At 47.8% G+C, this 16067-nt stretch overlaps 1 protein-coding gene across 6 annotated transcripts in view; it reads left to right on the forward strand.

Annotated features, from left to right (window-relative positions):
• The window catches only part of SCAF8 (SR-related CTD associated factor 8), a 192660-nt gene that overhangs the window by 111902 nt on the left and 64691 nt on the right, over window positions 1-16067 (forward strand). For 4 of the 6 annotated variants that reach the window (XR_001517179.2, XR_003047256.1, XR_003047258.1 and 1 more), the window contains exon 22: window positions 4289-4479. The exons of the other annotated variants lie outside the window; for them this stretch is intronic. The gene's annotated coding sequence lies outside the window, so the exon portion shown is untranslated. The remainder of the gene's footprint in view (window positions 1-4288; window positions 4480-16067) is intronic. 6 annotated transcript variants of the gene reach the window in all.

Raw genomic sequence — 16067 nt, forward strand, 5'->3', positions numbered from 1 at the left:
CCAGCAGGCCGTCCGGGAGTTAGTCTGCAGAATGCCGTATTGTCAGTCGGTCGAGGGGGACGTGTCAAGTCGGTCGAGGGGGATGTGTCAAGGAAGCGGGTTCCCAGTCTCGTTGTCAGGGACCAGCAGGCCGTCCGGGAGTTGGGGGCCTTCTGTATGTGTGCACAGGCAGATCGAAGGACACGGCCTGCAGGTCCAGCTTACTCCCCGTCTGCATGAACGCGGATAGGTTTCTTAGGAGCCCATGCATTCCTAAGGGAACGAACTTAGGTTCATGGGTCAGAGTTGCTCGAAGAGTCTTGGTCACCTGTTCCGCTAGTCTACAATAATTACAGAGAGGAGGCTGACAAGATCCTGGTAGAGCAAGAAATTTCACCATCTAGTCCAGCAACTGGACGAGCATCTCATGCAGAGCGGACAGCAGCGAGCAGTAACAGCTGGTAGCTTTACCTGTGAGATAAGACAGAAAACTGAGAGCAAGCATAATAAGCCATAATATGCGTTTTATTGTGTCCAGATGTGCCATCAAGGATGGAATCTGATTTATGTTCTGTGTATAACCATAGTTCTGAAAAATTATATGGAATATCCCTTTTCTCAACATTGTAGATAACTGAGATTTAATGTGTATTATAGACTAGTCATCTGTTTTCTTTCCAAGTTAGTACTTATGTCTAAACACAACTAGAAATTCACATTTAACTATAAAGCTGGTTTACTTTTTCTGGTGGATTTTCAAGGAACCAACTTCTTAAATTCTAGGCACACGAGGGGTGTGGCTGGGGCCTTGACGTTCTCGCGTATGTAGAATGTTGAGTACCTTTCTTTTCTCTCTCTCTACCCCGAATGACTTTCCGAATGTGCACTACTTAATTATCTTTGTCGTTTGAAAACATTTTGAAGTTCTTCCAGCGTAATTAAGAAAGTTAATTTTTTTTTTTGAACGGAAGCAGTAGCAAGGCTGTTTTTACTTTGCAAAGATTGCTCCGTGTAAAATAGGCATTATCATGTCCTGTGAAATACACGGGCCTTTGAGGTTGATCTGATTCACATTCGGTGTCTGCCCCGGATTAGCATCGAGGTGGCAGGGAAGGCACTTGAACTGTCTGAGCCTAGAGCCGGTCATGTGGAACAGGAATGTCGCAGCTGCGCGTTTCCCAGAGGGCTGTTTGGGGCTGACAGGAAATGGTGCAGGTCCCGTCTAGCTCGGTCCTGGTGTGCACTTGAGTACTCATTCTGTTGTTTTATTTAGCTGTTTCTTTTGAAGCCTCCTGTACACTAGAGCCTGAAAAATCTCTTTAAATAACATTTTAGGAGCCCCTTCCCCTCTACCCACCCCAGGCGCCTGCCGACAGGGCGCCCGGCAGGAATCTCTGTAGGGCCAAGCCACAAGCTGGCTTTGAGGGAGGACAGGAAGAGAGACCTGTGGGTGGGAAGGATCTGGCCCGCAGGGGACCATGGCATATTCAGGAAGGATTAATGGATGATAGGGAAAAGAAGTATCTGACCTTACCTCTTAAAAGAAAAGAGCTTGGTTTTGACTTTGGAAGATGATGAACCCCAGAGCAAACTTTAGTTTTCCCTAAAAGATCACTTCCGACCTTCTGACCTTTAGTAACCCCGTCTAGAAGCAGTCACATCCTGCCCACCCCCTAAGTCTCGCATAGTTCTAGATGACAATTATTAGGATGTATGTTTCATTTTTCATGTTACGTCAGCCTGTGTGTGTGTGCGCGCGCGCGTGCGTGCGTGTATTCTATCTATTCCTATCTGATGAGCAAACAGAAGCTATTTTGTATATATCAGATTCGATGGTCCTTCGAGAATCTAAATGGGAACTGGGTGTGGGTTGCATTTTGACCTGTCTCCCAAGTCCGGGAACCCACGGTCACCCAGCCAGCCGTTAGTGGTCACCGTCACTCTCCAGGGCAGCTGGGCAGCCAGGAAACACTTGGCAGCAAGTGGTTTATAAAGGATACTTTTTTGGAAAGCCCTGAACATTCTTCGTATTCCCCAAGGAAAGTCTATTTAAAATTACCACTCCTCATTATACTTAGCTGAAAATATTCATCGCCTGTCATCATAAGTGCTCTATTAGGTTGACTGTATACATTAAAACTTAGCCTTGGCTGTATTTACGAAATGTAAGGGAGCACTAAGTAAATGAACGCCTCCCTTTACGAGAAAAACCACTCGACTGTGGCAAGGAAACACTGTGCGTGTTTGTGTTTGGGGTGGGACATTCTCTCTCTCCCCCTTTCTTTTTTTAAACGGCATTGCACCTCCATAGTGGGCGTTGCACCTCCATAGTGGAATGTAGAAACAGGACCTAGTGGAGCGGGAAGCGAGGTACACGGCTGGAGGTGATGAGTGCAGAACCCAGGACGATAATGTTGGGTGGGACCAGCAGAGGGTAACGGGGTAGATGCTTCTGGGAGGCGTGCTGGCTAGTGACCCGCAGTCATCCTCAGGGGCAGGGCGAGGACGGAGTGGCCTGCGTGAGGGCCGTGGGCAGTGGATGTGGAGATTAAGTCACTGGAAATACTTGCTGGTGGAATGTGACACACAATGCCAAAAAGCCCTGACAGTGAAGGAGTGGGCGTGGCCTGTAGGTTTGTTTCCTGCTGCTTGGCAGATGTGTTTGCATGTGGCTTATTAGCTTTATATACCACCGAGCCACTGAGGGGAAGGAGGGAGGTGGGAAAGGGACGTGGGATTTCTTCTTACTCTGCCTGCTTTGCAAATAATAGTACTTTAGCCACGATCCCTCTAGTTTGGGGCAAGGAGTTAGTGTATCATTTTAATTGATATTTCTTAACAGTCCCAGCTGGGGAAGTGGCATTCTTCCGTAACAGATGTCACACCCAGGTTCTGGATTTTCGCAGTCACTGGCATAGAGTAAAAAGAGCATTGGAAGATTGGGGTTCGGATCTGGCTCTGCCGCCCGCCTTGCACGCCTCGCATCCCGGAGCCTGTTCCTCATGCAGGAGGCTGCCTGCAAAAATATGAGGATCACAGGGGACCCCATTCTTGAGACAGTGCCAGCATATGCTTTGTCCGTGTTCCGTCAGTGGCATCGCCTGTGATGAGACCTGCTTCCCCAGGGTTCTGAAATGTAGCCCGCACGTCAGCGTTAAACCTCTGCTTGCTATAGTCTGTTCCGAGGACGGAGCATCTTCGGCAGCAGAATGAAGACTCCGTCCATCATGGCAACCTGAAGCAGTCCTAGAATATTCTAAAGGTTGAGGATTTAGTAAGAAAGCATTCTTTGAGTACCTGCCACATATTTTAGGCATTTCAGTAGACATTCTGCTGTAATGGTAAAAATACACATCCCAACCTAGAGCTTAAAGGAAGGGAAATTGACTCAATGCCCGTTCTAATCCGGTATAGACGGTGTTAGACAACAGTTTGGGCAAAAATGTTACTGTTTTTTAACTGCCTACATATATCTGACTTCACACGGTAGAGGTTTAGCATTCCAAGAGCTATAAACATTTGACTGCTGACTGTCCCGGAGACCAAGTGACTAGTCACCTTCAATATTCTCCACCTAACTCTCCCTGGCCACCGCGCTGTCCATGGTGGCCCGTGTGGGGGCCTGCCTGGATCGGCACGTACAAACGGTACTTCACGTCCTGCTTTTTCTGTCCAAGAGGTTCATACACATCTCCTGCTCCTCGTTTTCTCTATATTTCGCCCCTTGTACCTGTGCTAATCCTAGTAATAGTCTTATGTGTATAAATGTATCTCTTTATCTGCTTTGTTCTCTCTTGTTCATTCAGGGAAAGTAAAGAATGTCCTGCCCAGATTTCTAGGCATTTCTTGAAATAATTATTTGCTGCTTTGTTCTCTCTTGTTCATTCAGGGAAAGTAAAGAATGTCCTGCCCAGATTTCTAGGCATTTCTTGAAATAATTATTTTGCTGCTTGTATGTGACATTACACAGGTTTTATAGTTGATAAGAAGTTGAGTAAGACATTAATCCCATATTCATATGTCCCATGCCCATAGCTTATAGTTCCATAAAGCTGACAAATTATAAACCAGAAGCTATGACGTGAGGCAGAAAATGCCAGAGCGTGAGACTTTTTTTTTTTTTTTTTACCAGTTTTTCTTTTCGGTTTTCAAATTAAAAAAAAAAAAGTATTAGTATATAGATTTTGAGAGTTTCTCCATTATTCTTTGAAATAGTACAGAAAAAGGAAAAGTTTTAACTATAAAGAATGAGCACGTGTTGGTCATTGTTTGGCTTTAGGCTTTGTTTATTTATTTGTTCGCCCAACAGATGATTGAGTGTCCAGGCACTGTGTTGGGTGCTAGAGAATAAATGCTGTCATCCGTTTAGAAGCTCCGAGTGTCATAGTAACAGAAGGCAGGAAAACATGGACACCAGTGTGTACCCAGTGTTGCATGTGACTCCATGGGATCCCGGTCTGGCGGCTAAGAGGGATTCATCCGAAAGGCTGCATAAGGAAGGTTAGTCTCATGGTTTTTGGAGATGGTAGGGGGTGTGATTTCGCACAGAGATGGCCCGGGGGGAGCGAGCCTAAGAAAACCGAACGGGACAGTGAGCCTTTGTAAGGTCTGAGTCCAAGTTTCCTAAGGGTAAAAACACAAGGGAAAGTTTCATAATTTTGAGAGAGGGAATGATGTAAATATCGCGTGGTGGTGGCTTTAAATGTTTTTATGGTGGTTTTTTAAATGTTTTTATCCATTAGGTTAGGAGAGATGAAAGGCAGGTCACCTATTAAAGAGTCTCAGTTCAGCTTTTTAGAAAAATCAAACAAAACATTTTTCAAGACGTACTGCATGTTAACCCTGGATGTGAAGAATTTGTAAAAGGCAAAAACTGTGATGATGCTTCATGTAACTGAATCCCAGAAAATCTTGGCTCTCGTTCTAAAAATCTTGAAGTGAAATGTTCTCTGGAACATTAATTGGAAGACAGCTTGCTATCACCAAATTGTTAGTCTGCGGTAGAAACCCAAAACTGCTAACAGATGCACCCTGCAGATTTTTAAATTTCAGAATTATTCCAGCCAGCTGCCAAGCCATTGATCTATATAACTTTTAAAACTGAGAAATATGCATTTAAATCTACATAACTGTTCAACCGAGAAAAAGTGTTCCCGTTTCTGCGATATACTGTAAGCATCTGATTTCCAAGCAGACCGGCCTTGATGAGAATTAAGCAATTTAAACTGACTCAGGAGTTTATCTAAAAACCATTTAGATTAAGTTTTTAAAACAGAGAGTTTAGGTTACGGTCTTGGACTCCGTCATTACCATGTAGCCTTGGGCAGGCTTCTGCAAACGCCTGACAAGCCAGGCGTCCAGTTCCTTTAAGACCCTGCTTCCATTCTGCGAACTTAAATTTTGCATAGTGCTCGTTTAATCAACATAAGTTGTTAGAATATACTTAGGAAAACTCCCAAAGTATTCACATTGGTTAGTTAATGAATTTACTGAGGCCGGGGGGGGGCCCGAGTCCTCTGTATACCTGTGTATACCCATCACATTTGCTCCCGTGTGGAGGCTGATCAGGGCAGGGGATGTAAATCAAAGGCCTTCAGGAGCGAGACCTCACTCCTAGGCACATCTGACAGCTCAAAATGCAAGCCTGAGGGGAGCGTCCGCAGAGACCCCACCCAGAGGCCTAAGCTTGTGCAGGCCGGCACACCCCCGTCTCAGTTCAGCCGACTTGGTGCCTCTGTTTTTATAATAATTTATAATTTATAATAAAATTTCAGTCATGAAGCTTCTGCTTTTTGCAGAACTTCCCTTTTGTAATTTCATTTGACTTTTATTAAATGTTAAGGGAGGAAGCGTATCTGTCCCATTTTAGAGATAAAATTGGGCCTTGGAATGTTCATATTCTATTTCTATTCTTATTTCTATTTTAAAAACCATACATTTAATGCATACTGTAGAAAAAAGTATAAGATAGAGGTAAGTATGAAAAGATAAAATCACCTATCACCCTAAATCTGGGCATTGTTTTAAATTCCTAAAAATATAGAAGAATTCCGTTTGCCATATAAAATCGAACACTGCAAAGTGTATACTTTTTCACCCGAAACTAACATAACATTATGTCAGTTACACCTCAATACATATACAAAGGTCAAAATTAAAAATATAGTTAGAAAAAGAAGTAAATACTATGTATCGACATAGGAAAAGAAGTCGTAAAGGGAGAAAAAGAACTTTTCAGAGAGCTCGTGACAGCACAGGGCCGAGGAAGCATCTGGGGTCTGGAGCCACCCAGAGCTGTGCCTGTCTTGGTTTTGCCATTTACTCACTGGGTGGCTCTGGGCCACAGGCCGGATTTCCCTGAGTCTGTCTGTAAACATGGGGAAAATGATGCCTGTTTGTCCAGGTGCTGGTGGGAACTCATCACAGAGGCACAGTCTAGCGTTGCCACGACCAAGTATGTATAAGAGGACATGCGAACACCGGCCTTGATCACAGTAGCTAAGCTACCGTTTGTACAATAACGGTTTTCGGAAGTCAGATTTCAAAGGGTTCAGAGATAACTTCGATGGTCCGTTTCAGAAAGGGAAGCTGCCGCGAGGGACAGTCAACTCCACAATGTAATCCTGCTGACATACGTTAAGCGACACCGAATCCTAATGAAAAAGAAACGCGGGCCTTGTGCAAAACGCCGCTCTGGGAGGGGCCTTACCCGGAAGGGGAGGACGCACCGTCCAGGATGGACGTGAAAGAGAAGACGGCACTGTCGTGGAGCGAAGCAGGGGGACAAGGTTGGTTCGAGATGAGGGGATGTAAAATACTGAGGACCAGGGAAGGGAGCGTTTCTCGTATTGCTCCGAGCGAACGGGGAGGGGCAGGCCCTGCTGCCTGGGGCCGAGGCGTTTCCTTAGCACATGGAGCACAGAAAACCTGAGGGAGGTGAGAAGCCTTGTTGTTGTCGCCCCTGGCCTTAAAGAATCACCACCCCCACCCCCACCCCGGAACTGGGAGAACTGACAGACTGACCTCCAAATGGCTTCAAAACCCAGGAATTGAGGAGAGCAGGAGAGGACTCCCGTGCTTGGAACTGGGCAAATGTTTTGATTTTCAGGCAAAGAGAAAGGTCGTTTCCTGGAAAAGCCGGCCAGTGAACTTGTCATCATTCCCAGCACGATGTTGAAAAGGATTAATTAAAAGATCTGTCTGTTGTTAAAACGGGATTCTCTGCCCCAACGGAGCTGGCGTAGGTTTGTGAAGAACAAGTCCTGCCAGAAATATGATCGAAGCTTTTAAAGACAGTCTTTTGATTGCAGAATGAAAAATGTCGTAGATGCTCTATATCAGGATTTCAGGAAGAGATTTGAGAAAGGAGCTAAAAATTTCTTCATGAGAAGGGAGGAGAAACAAACAAGGGCCTGGACGGGCAGCGCAGCCTGAAAGTACCAGGTAATGGGCCAGTGTCGACCCAGAGCGGGGGACCGCCGGGTGGACTCAGGACCCCCGGGCGCCTGTGGGGCCCCGGGTGAGACATGTTTACCATAGGCCAGTGCTGAGTGCGGGTCAGAGGTCAGGAGCCACAGGCAAAGTCAAAAAAATCCCAACTGGGTGAAGATCAAGCACGGAGACGAAATGAGGGCAGCGAGGGACGAGGACAGCCGGGAGCCACCCAGGAGGACCGCCGCCCGCGAGGCGCGCGCACGGGTTTCGAAGTCGCCCCGGCAGCCTTCCGTCATTCTCGGCGTGTGCCGAGATTGCCACGGCCCGTGGAAAGGGGCCGACGTCGGGGGAGCATCTTCCGACCTCAGATTTGCCCTCTTCGACTCACTCACCCCTGATCTGAATGAGGAAATGGATGTCACGCATGCTCGTTAAACCCACAAGTGACCCGAAGGTGGAAGAGAGAGCTAAAATGTTAGCCGACCTCCCTCCCGGGGTCCCGGAAACCCTTTGCTGGGGTGTGGGTAAGGACATGCCGCCCCCCGCGAGGCAGAGGCTCGGCGTCAGCCCAGACTCGTGCGCCTGTCAGGCACCAGGGGGACTCGGACCCTGTGGCCGAACGGTGTGGTTCGAGCCGCCGTGGATGACAGTCCTCAACGATGTCATCCTGCTCTGGGCGAATCCGGCCGCCTCCAAAGTGTTGAGTTCCAGTTCCCATACAGGGAGGCTCACGTTTTGAATGTGTCCATGAGAGATGACCTAGATTTGGGGGACCCTGTAGATGTCACAGGAGGATTAACATGCTCACCCTAGAGAAGAGTTGAGGGGTTTAATGGCCACTGGCTTAAAATAAGTGACGTGCGGCCGAAGGACGGACGTACCCGCGGTGGCACCGGAGGGCACGGGTGCAGGCTCCCTGGCGCTTGGAGCTGTCGGCGAAGAAACAGAGCCACAGGAGAGAGGCCCACACGGGAGAGGCTGCCTGGACACAGGCCACTTTCGGGGCAGTTAGACAACTCAGGGAGCCCAGTAGGCAATTGTCTGAGGTCGTGTGAGCCCCCTCGGACCTGAGGTTCTGCGGTTCTCATTCTTTCTTTCACACTTCGATGTGGTCGTGGTTACTCAAAGCATCACATGCAGATTCTGAATAGTTGCTGTGAGCGATGGGCTATTTGAGATCGTCCCCTTGTTAGGAGTATGATTCAAAACTGAAGAGTGTGGGTTATCTCGTACGAAAAGGCATCGATTTCAACGTGCTTCATTCCGTGAGACCCGTTACTATCCTTCTGGGAGGAACTTGATTGAAATGAAAGGTGGACGCAATGAAAGTGAGGGCCCTTATTTGCATATCTATGCTTCTGGGTGCCAAAGAGCAGAATAATTCTACAGGTTAACATGGGATGTGCTTTCTCTTTTTAAAATATTTTTTTAAAAAAAATAGGTATTGTGTTAAAGATAGACATTTTGTTGTAAATTTTTAAAAATTGATTTATTTATGGTTATGAATATAAAAAGAAGTCCTTCCTTAGCACTTTGGGTGCGAGCCAAAGGCGTGATGTCCTCGGCTGTAACCGATAAATGATGGCGAGTTTCCTGGTTCTGGTTGGCACCGTGTGACCATAGCCCAGGATCAGATACTTGTTCTGGTCCTTTGGAACAGGGGAAGGGATTTGGGAGCAGTGGGAATGTTATTTCCCACTCCATGAGTTGCCTTGATGGTGATGGCGAGTGTTGGTCCATCTGCGTCCACGCATTCCTCCTGGACCTGCCGCTGGGCAGGGCGGGTTGTGTCCCCGGGCACAGGCGTACCTTCTCAACACAGTCTGTAGACAGTGTTAACTCTCGACGTCCCCAGAATACACCAGCAGGTGTTCTGAAGGGGAGGTGCAGTGGTCATTCCTTCGGACATTGGCGTCCTGAGGTGCGCGGTTGGCCTGAGGGCTCTATGCTTTCTGCACTGAATGGCTCCAGTGCTATGTTTTGAGAATGTCAGGCGACTACTCCGTTTTTCTCTTCCCTCCTTGTCCCCTCTCCCTCTCCCGCTCCCTTTTCCACACTCACACATTCTTTCTGTCTTAATTTAGAAGCTTTTATCGCATACGCGTCCATTCACTTGTTTATTTCATTCTTTAAGTCAGAGTTTTATTCATCTCTTTGTCTCCAGCTCCTAGAACAGTCCAAGGCCTATGGTAAGCTCGCAATAATTATCTGGTAGAGAAAAATGGGAGCGTGTGGAAGGGAGGGAGTAGCAGTCTTGTAGTCAGGGATACGTGGTAAAGGTAAACATTCTGACAGACAGGGTGCCCACCTTGCTGTGGAGCTGAACACAGCCCACCGTGTTAGCCCAGCTTTCCCGAGGCCCCTACACTTGACTCTCTCGCAGGGCGCTGAATAAAATACGGGACTCCCAGTTACATTGAATTTTAGCCGCTCGGCAAATAAGTTTTAGTATAAGTCTGTCCCATGCAATATTTGGGACATACTTATACTACACATAATGTCTTGTGTATTTTCGTTTGCTAAATTTGCAACTTCTACCCGCCAGTTCCCCCATAGGTATCGGTTTGCCATGTTAGGATGTTTCAGTGGTCTTTACAATTTTCCTGTAAAAAATATCAGTTCTAAGGTCAGCTTTGCCCCCATTCTATAGCACCACTGATTAGAGCCATGATTCATTCCAAGATTTTCGTCAGCCGAAATTATGAGCGATGCTCACGAACCTCCCCCCTCACTCATCCTTTTCCCCCTACTCAGGAAAACACATTGAATATTAATGACGGTGATCGTTACAGGGGCGCAGGCTTGAATCCTTCCTGATTTATTATTTAAAACAAATAATTTGCAGACCTGGACTTCACGATTCTCACTAAACCTAAGAAATGCAAAGACACCTCTTAGCCAACTGCAGGTTGACTCTGGGGTTGAAGATGAGCGAGCTAGAATTTAGTGCTAAAAAATGAAGATTGTGGAGTTTATTTCACTTCAGAGATGTGTTGCTTTCTTTGCAAGAGAAAAATATATCCCGGACCCCAAGGGGACCTTCCTAAAGAGGTAGAGATGGCTGAGTAAAAGCTCAACCTCGCCAGTAGGAAAAAAGCCATCATCGGGTATCATTATTAGTGAACTAACAGCTTCGTTTCCACGTGTGACAAAACACAATTGGAATTTATCTAATTCCACTAACAGGGCTGTTTAAATAGTTGTAGTGAGAAGCCTTTCGAAAATAGAAAATACAGAGGACTGTGCGAGTATATATGTGTGTGTATATATATATTAATTTATATTCGCCACCAAATGTTTACTTGTTCCTTAAATGTAAAATCGCCCGGGTAGTTGAAGAGACATCAGAGACATATCATAGGCCTGAGGCACAGCTGGACTAAAGCAAAAATAAGGAATATACTGTAGTATCTGCTGAGATAATTTTGAAATTATTATTTTAAAATGTAATTAAGGATTGATGTGCATTAAAAAAAAAAAAAAGACAAACCCTAGCATACTGTCACATCTAAATTGTAGCTTGAGTTTCATTTCTTTTTCTTAAATAAGAAATCATTTTCTTACGTAAGAATAAATGAGTAGACAATATTTATCGGGTCCTTTAGGTGCAGCCCAGTATCTATTGTCTCCACTTCTGAGATCTCTGAAGCAGCTCGTGAGTTGAGCATAATGGGAACAAAAGTGTGGCGTGTGCAGGCCCGTCTTCCTGTCACCCGGGCCCTCCTTGTTTTACTTATTGAAGCTACTAGTCGCCTTCCTCCCTGTGTCATGAGTCCGTTCCTCGTCCCCTTGTGGCTTGTGGTATGTTGGCATAAGTCCAGCGACTGCTTTGTAAACCTTGGACGGCTTCTCGAGAGTGACACCGTAGTAAGCAGCCTGGGAGATGTTCCAAAGAGAGCTATAGAAAGTGAAAAATGTGTAGCTTGTCGTAATTCCAGAGAGAGAGAAAGCCAGACATTTTGACAACATCTTTGGCAACTAGATCTTCTGGAGATGATTTGCTCCCATGTGCTTCGCTGGCAGCTCAAACCCAGCAAGGTCATCGAGGCCTCGGGAGCAGCACTTGGGCAGGCGGGGTTCACCTTACGGCCCCGCAGACTCCTCTCGCTGACCTGTACCAAGGCCATCGGCAAGCCCCCTGAGCTGCAGACCCTTTTGGGGGGCGGGGGGCGGTGAACTGCAGAAAACATCACTGAAAAGAGCATAAACCTTGACTTCAAATGTAGGCTGCACCTCGCGTGGCAGTAGGAGCTGAGGTGCTGAGCCGGCCTCTAGAAGCTGGAGGTCGTCGTTTGTGACACGAGGTTAACGATGGCTGATTGAAGCTCGGTAGACGGGTTGAGGCCCAGCAGCCACCTTGAGCCTGGCACCTGGCTCAGGTGAAACAAACCCTCGTTTCCTTCCTTCCTCTCTGCCATGACAGGTTTACAGCCCCACTTCTGTCCCCTCGCTGGGATTTAAAAGGCCGGCTAAGTCCAAGCGGTCATTTCAGGAAAAGGAGGAGCAAGCAGTGAGGGCAAGATTGTCCAAAGAGGCAAGGATGTTTTCTTTCCAATTGCAGAGAGGACAGAGGCTCCCGGATGTGATCAGTGGCAGGTGGCTGGAAAAGTAAGTAGCGGTCTCCTCTGAAGATATGAAAAGACGGCTGACTTGCAAACTTTTATAAGTTGGCCGTCTCTCCAAACAGACCTCATTTTCTTGTTGTGAAAGGCTTTCTTATAAACCGTTTGCAGTCAGAGCTATGCTCACGCTGTCCAGTGACCTGTTGGAATTTTGTTTTCTTAATTCTCCCGTCTCCCGGCCAAGCCACGTAGGCCAGGAGCACCCCGCCGTGCCCTTGCTCTATACGCTGCGTCGTAGGCCTCTGTCGTAGGCAGTGCTGGGTCAATGCCATCTGTCCACTGGGCCAGGTCCCACACAAACAGTAAATGGATTTACAGCTTAGAGGCTTTTTGTGGCCTCTTTCTCAGTGTATAGCTGCTTGGGGGGTGGGACAGGGAAGGCAGGAGAGGCTTAAAGAGAAAAAGAGATCATTTAGAATCACCCGTGTTTCTGATATTTCTCCAGCACCTAACACTGAGTGGAAGAGGTCGTTTTCTCTTGAATGGTTAGTTGTGAAGGGACTCAGGCTTTCTTTCCATACACATTATGATTTCGGGGAGGGATTCGTTCCCAGGGAGATATTTCAATTTTCCAAAATGTGATGCTTGTTGTTGACAAGGATCTAGCTCCTAAAAGGCCACAAGGCAGCTCGAAGGGCATTAGATGTGAATCGAGAAAGTGGCCCCTGAGTTCGCAAGGAGAATTTCATGCTGGAGCGTTCTTGTGTGGGTCCAAGGGACAGCAGAATTGGTCGTGGCCTGTAATTTGACTTGATTCATTAAAACTACTTTAGAACAGGCCTTGGCAAACAAAAGTCGGGTGTGTTGGATCGGTGGCTGGTAAATGGTATTTCTGAGACTGACGGGGACGGTGAGACTGTGGGGGGATGGGGGTGACTCGTGCAGGGTCCATACGGGACTGGACAAACCGGCTTCTACCCTGGCTGCTTTGAATTGAGATGTCCGCCCGTTGGACTCTCACAGCTCGGAAATAAGACATTAATTTGCAAACTGATGCTGCTCTCTTGGTGTTCTGGCTCTCGCGTGTATGGTTTCGGGTATTCGAAGCCGACTCACAGCGCGCGCTGATCTGCACTTTCGCTAAGGCGTGCGTGCAGGGGAATAGCCTTGACTCTAAGGCAGGTGGGCGGCAGGCAGTGTGTCACTTAGCCGGCAAGTCGGCCCAGTTGCTGCCACCCTTCATGTCTCCACTCATTGTCACGTACCCGATTTAGGGGGAAATTGCGCACTGTGGTGGGGTTTGTAAGTTGCTGACATCTGGGACGCGTCCCTCACAAATGTCTCAGGTCTCCCGTGGAAGAGCATGAGACTCTGGGCAGCTGGCTGGACTGCGGTTGCCACGGCCCAGGAGTGGTGGCATCCCAGGAGACCGTGTCCTGGGACGTCCCAGGCCATATCGCCTCGCGAGCAGGCGAGGGGATTCTGTGTGGGCTTCTGATGACGTACACGTCAGCCCTCCACCACTGCAAATGAAGAGATTGTCTCACCCCAAGTCCTGGTCAAGGTTTCTGAGGAATATGATTATAGAAAGCGACCCACGTAAAAAAAAATCACGCCCCATTCGAGTCTGTTCTTTCAGATCTGCCCGAGAGAAAAGTTTCTGAGGCTGTGCAGCGTTTGTAGAAAAAAGAATATCTGTTAGTGGATCATGAAGTTGAGTTACGTTTGGGATTGTCTGTGATCTTGCTGAAAGAAGCCACTGCCTTCCTGGGAACTTGATTCTGTTAGAAGGAGCGGGGAGGGGAGGGAGGGAGAGGAAGACAGGCACGTGGAGTATAGTGTCCCTGGCATTAGTTGGTGATGTGCCGAGGGGCCCTCGATGAAGGCCCGGGCCGACGACCGTTAGGGACGGCTTGGCTGGTGGGAGCCTCACGTGGCCCCTCGCTGCCCCGCGGTTTTCAGTGTAAACGTGACTTGGTGTTGCACTTGCCGAGGCCGCATCGTGCCCACTCCGTGGACATGAAGCCCCAGTTGGTTCCCGTCCTCGTCATTTTATGAGCACGTGAGAGAAAAAGACTGAGTGAGACGGAGGCAAAAGCGTGCAACTCACAAAACCTCAAAACGGGCACGAGAGCGTCTTCCGGTTACGCCCGCCAAAAGCACGTGATGAATAATAGTCTCCACTTTTTCCTTTCAATGTCACTCATTTACCTTCCGGTGGTTCTTTTTTTAAGCAGCCAGTTCCCGATTTTAAATGCATGTTCTAGGTGAGGAGATAAAGCATATGTATAAGGGGTGAATAATTGATGGCGGCCTAACAGGGTCCTCCATGAGGCCAGGCTGGGTCCTCCATGAGGCCAGGCCGGGCCCTGGCAGCGCTTTCTCTGGCTCCCTGTCCCCTCTGACCCTGGGCCCTTGCCCTTCCGTAGCTCGCTGTCCCACAGGGCTGCGGCTAGGTATTCCCATCCAGGGCCCCCTGTGGTCACCTTTCCTGGGATCGTATTTTCTGGCATCCAAGAAAAGTGAGTGGCATCTCATTTCCTTGACCAACTCATGTCAATTCTCTGCCACTAATTCAGTTTGCAAATTCATTTCTGCAGCTATTAAAAAAAAAAAGCATCTGCTCAACCGAGTGGCCATATCGTCTCTCCAATTCGGTTGTAAAGACAGCTGAGGACACCAGATTGAATTTGCTTTAAGCAAACTGGATATATGAAAATTGAAATGTAAAAGAATAGATGATTGTTCACTTTTCAAAAGGTTCCTTTGCCTTACAAAAAAGGCTAACAAAAGGATTTCTTTAAACACTGACTTCTTCCAGTACTCTAAAAATAAGATGGAATTAATGTTCTGTGTTTCTGGAGCATACTTTATGCATAAAGATGGCATGCCTACAAAAAATAATGAAAGGCTTTTAAAGTTAACTTTTAAAATTATGAAAACTGCGTCTGAGTTCAGTACTAAATAAATGTTAAATGTTACAGTGTCTATTCTTAGAAGCCCAGAGTCAAACCATTTAACCTTTAAGAAAGGTGGGAGAGTTGTTTAGCACAAGCTCTCCTGTTGAAGTCATTAGCACTTGGCATCAGCCCCCGGCCTCCAGGCCTCCAGGCGGCCGAGGTGATTCCAAAGCCAGTGGAATGAATGTCACGGGGCTTTTATGCAAATGTGCTAAAATGATTAGAGTGTAGCAAGTAGACTTTTTATGCTTCCAGGATGACTATGCAGTAGTATGTCGCTTTCATTCCTTCAATCCTTCATCGAACGTCCCTTGAGAAGCCCCGTGCCAAGGACTGGGGGGTCTTACGAGAATAAGGACAGACCCTGGCTTTGCTGTCACGGAGCCTGCGGTGACGGGCTTCCCATCCTGTCAACGTGGCAGTCTGTTTTAAGATAACAGAATGGTGCCTTTGATAACCTGCTCTTTTCTGCATTCCCTGTCTGCTTCTGGTCTTCCTTTCCCACCCCCTAAAGTTTAGGGTGTCAAAGTGCAGCCTCGTCAGGTCACATGTAAGTTAAGAGAAAATCTTTCTCCTTTTTCTTTTTTTTTTGTATCTCAACAAGGGCAGAAGCTTTGACTGTTTTAAAAAGCTCACGTGTGCTGACTCCTGGTAGCTCGTGCTGGTTCTCTCCTGTGACTAAGACTGGCCCAGATGGGGGCGAGGGACCTGTCGGAGGGGAAGGAGGCAGGAGGGCAGGTGGTTTGGCCTTCAAGGCCGGGGAGCAGGGTGGAGGAGGTGAGGGTCCCGCCTCTGTGCTGCCCAGAGTGGAGTGGATCGTGTGGTCAGCAGAATCACCAACGCCCGGGGCCAGGAGGAAGGTGAGGGGCTGTCGGCCTCTGTCGTTCACTCTGCAAGTCATCGCGGAGAAGCTCGCAGTCAACGGAAGGAGGGAGGTGATGACGGGGACGGGGTGACAACGGGGACGCGGTGCACCGACTAGGGCAGGCAGTGACTGCGCCTTTGCCCCTTGGGAAGGCAGCCACCAAGCGGAGTGTTTTCAGTGGCCAACGAGGAGCTCTCAAGGTAGAGAGGAGAGGACCAGCGTGCCAGGCGGAGGGAGGAAGGGAAGGGCAAACGTCTGTCCCGCTCC

This window comes from Pteropus alecto, unplaced genomic scaffold (assembly GCF_000325575.1).
Source record: "Pteropus alecto unplaced genomic scaffold, ASM32557v1 scaffold195, whole genome shotgun sequence".
In the NCBI taxonomy this organism is placed as follows: Eukaryota; Metazoa; Chordata; class Mammalia; order Chiroptera; family Pteropodidae; genus Pteropus; species Pteropus alecto.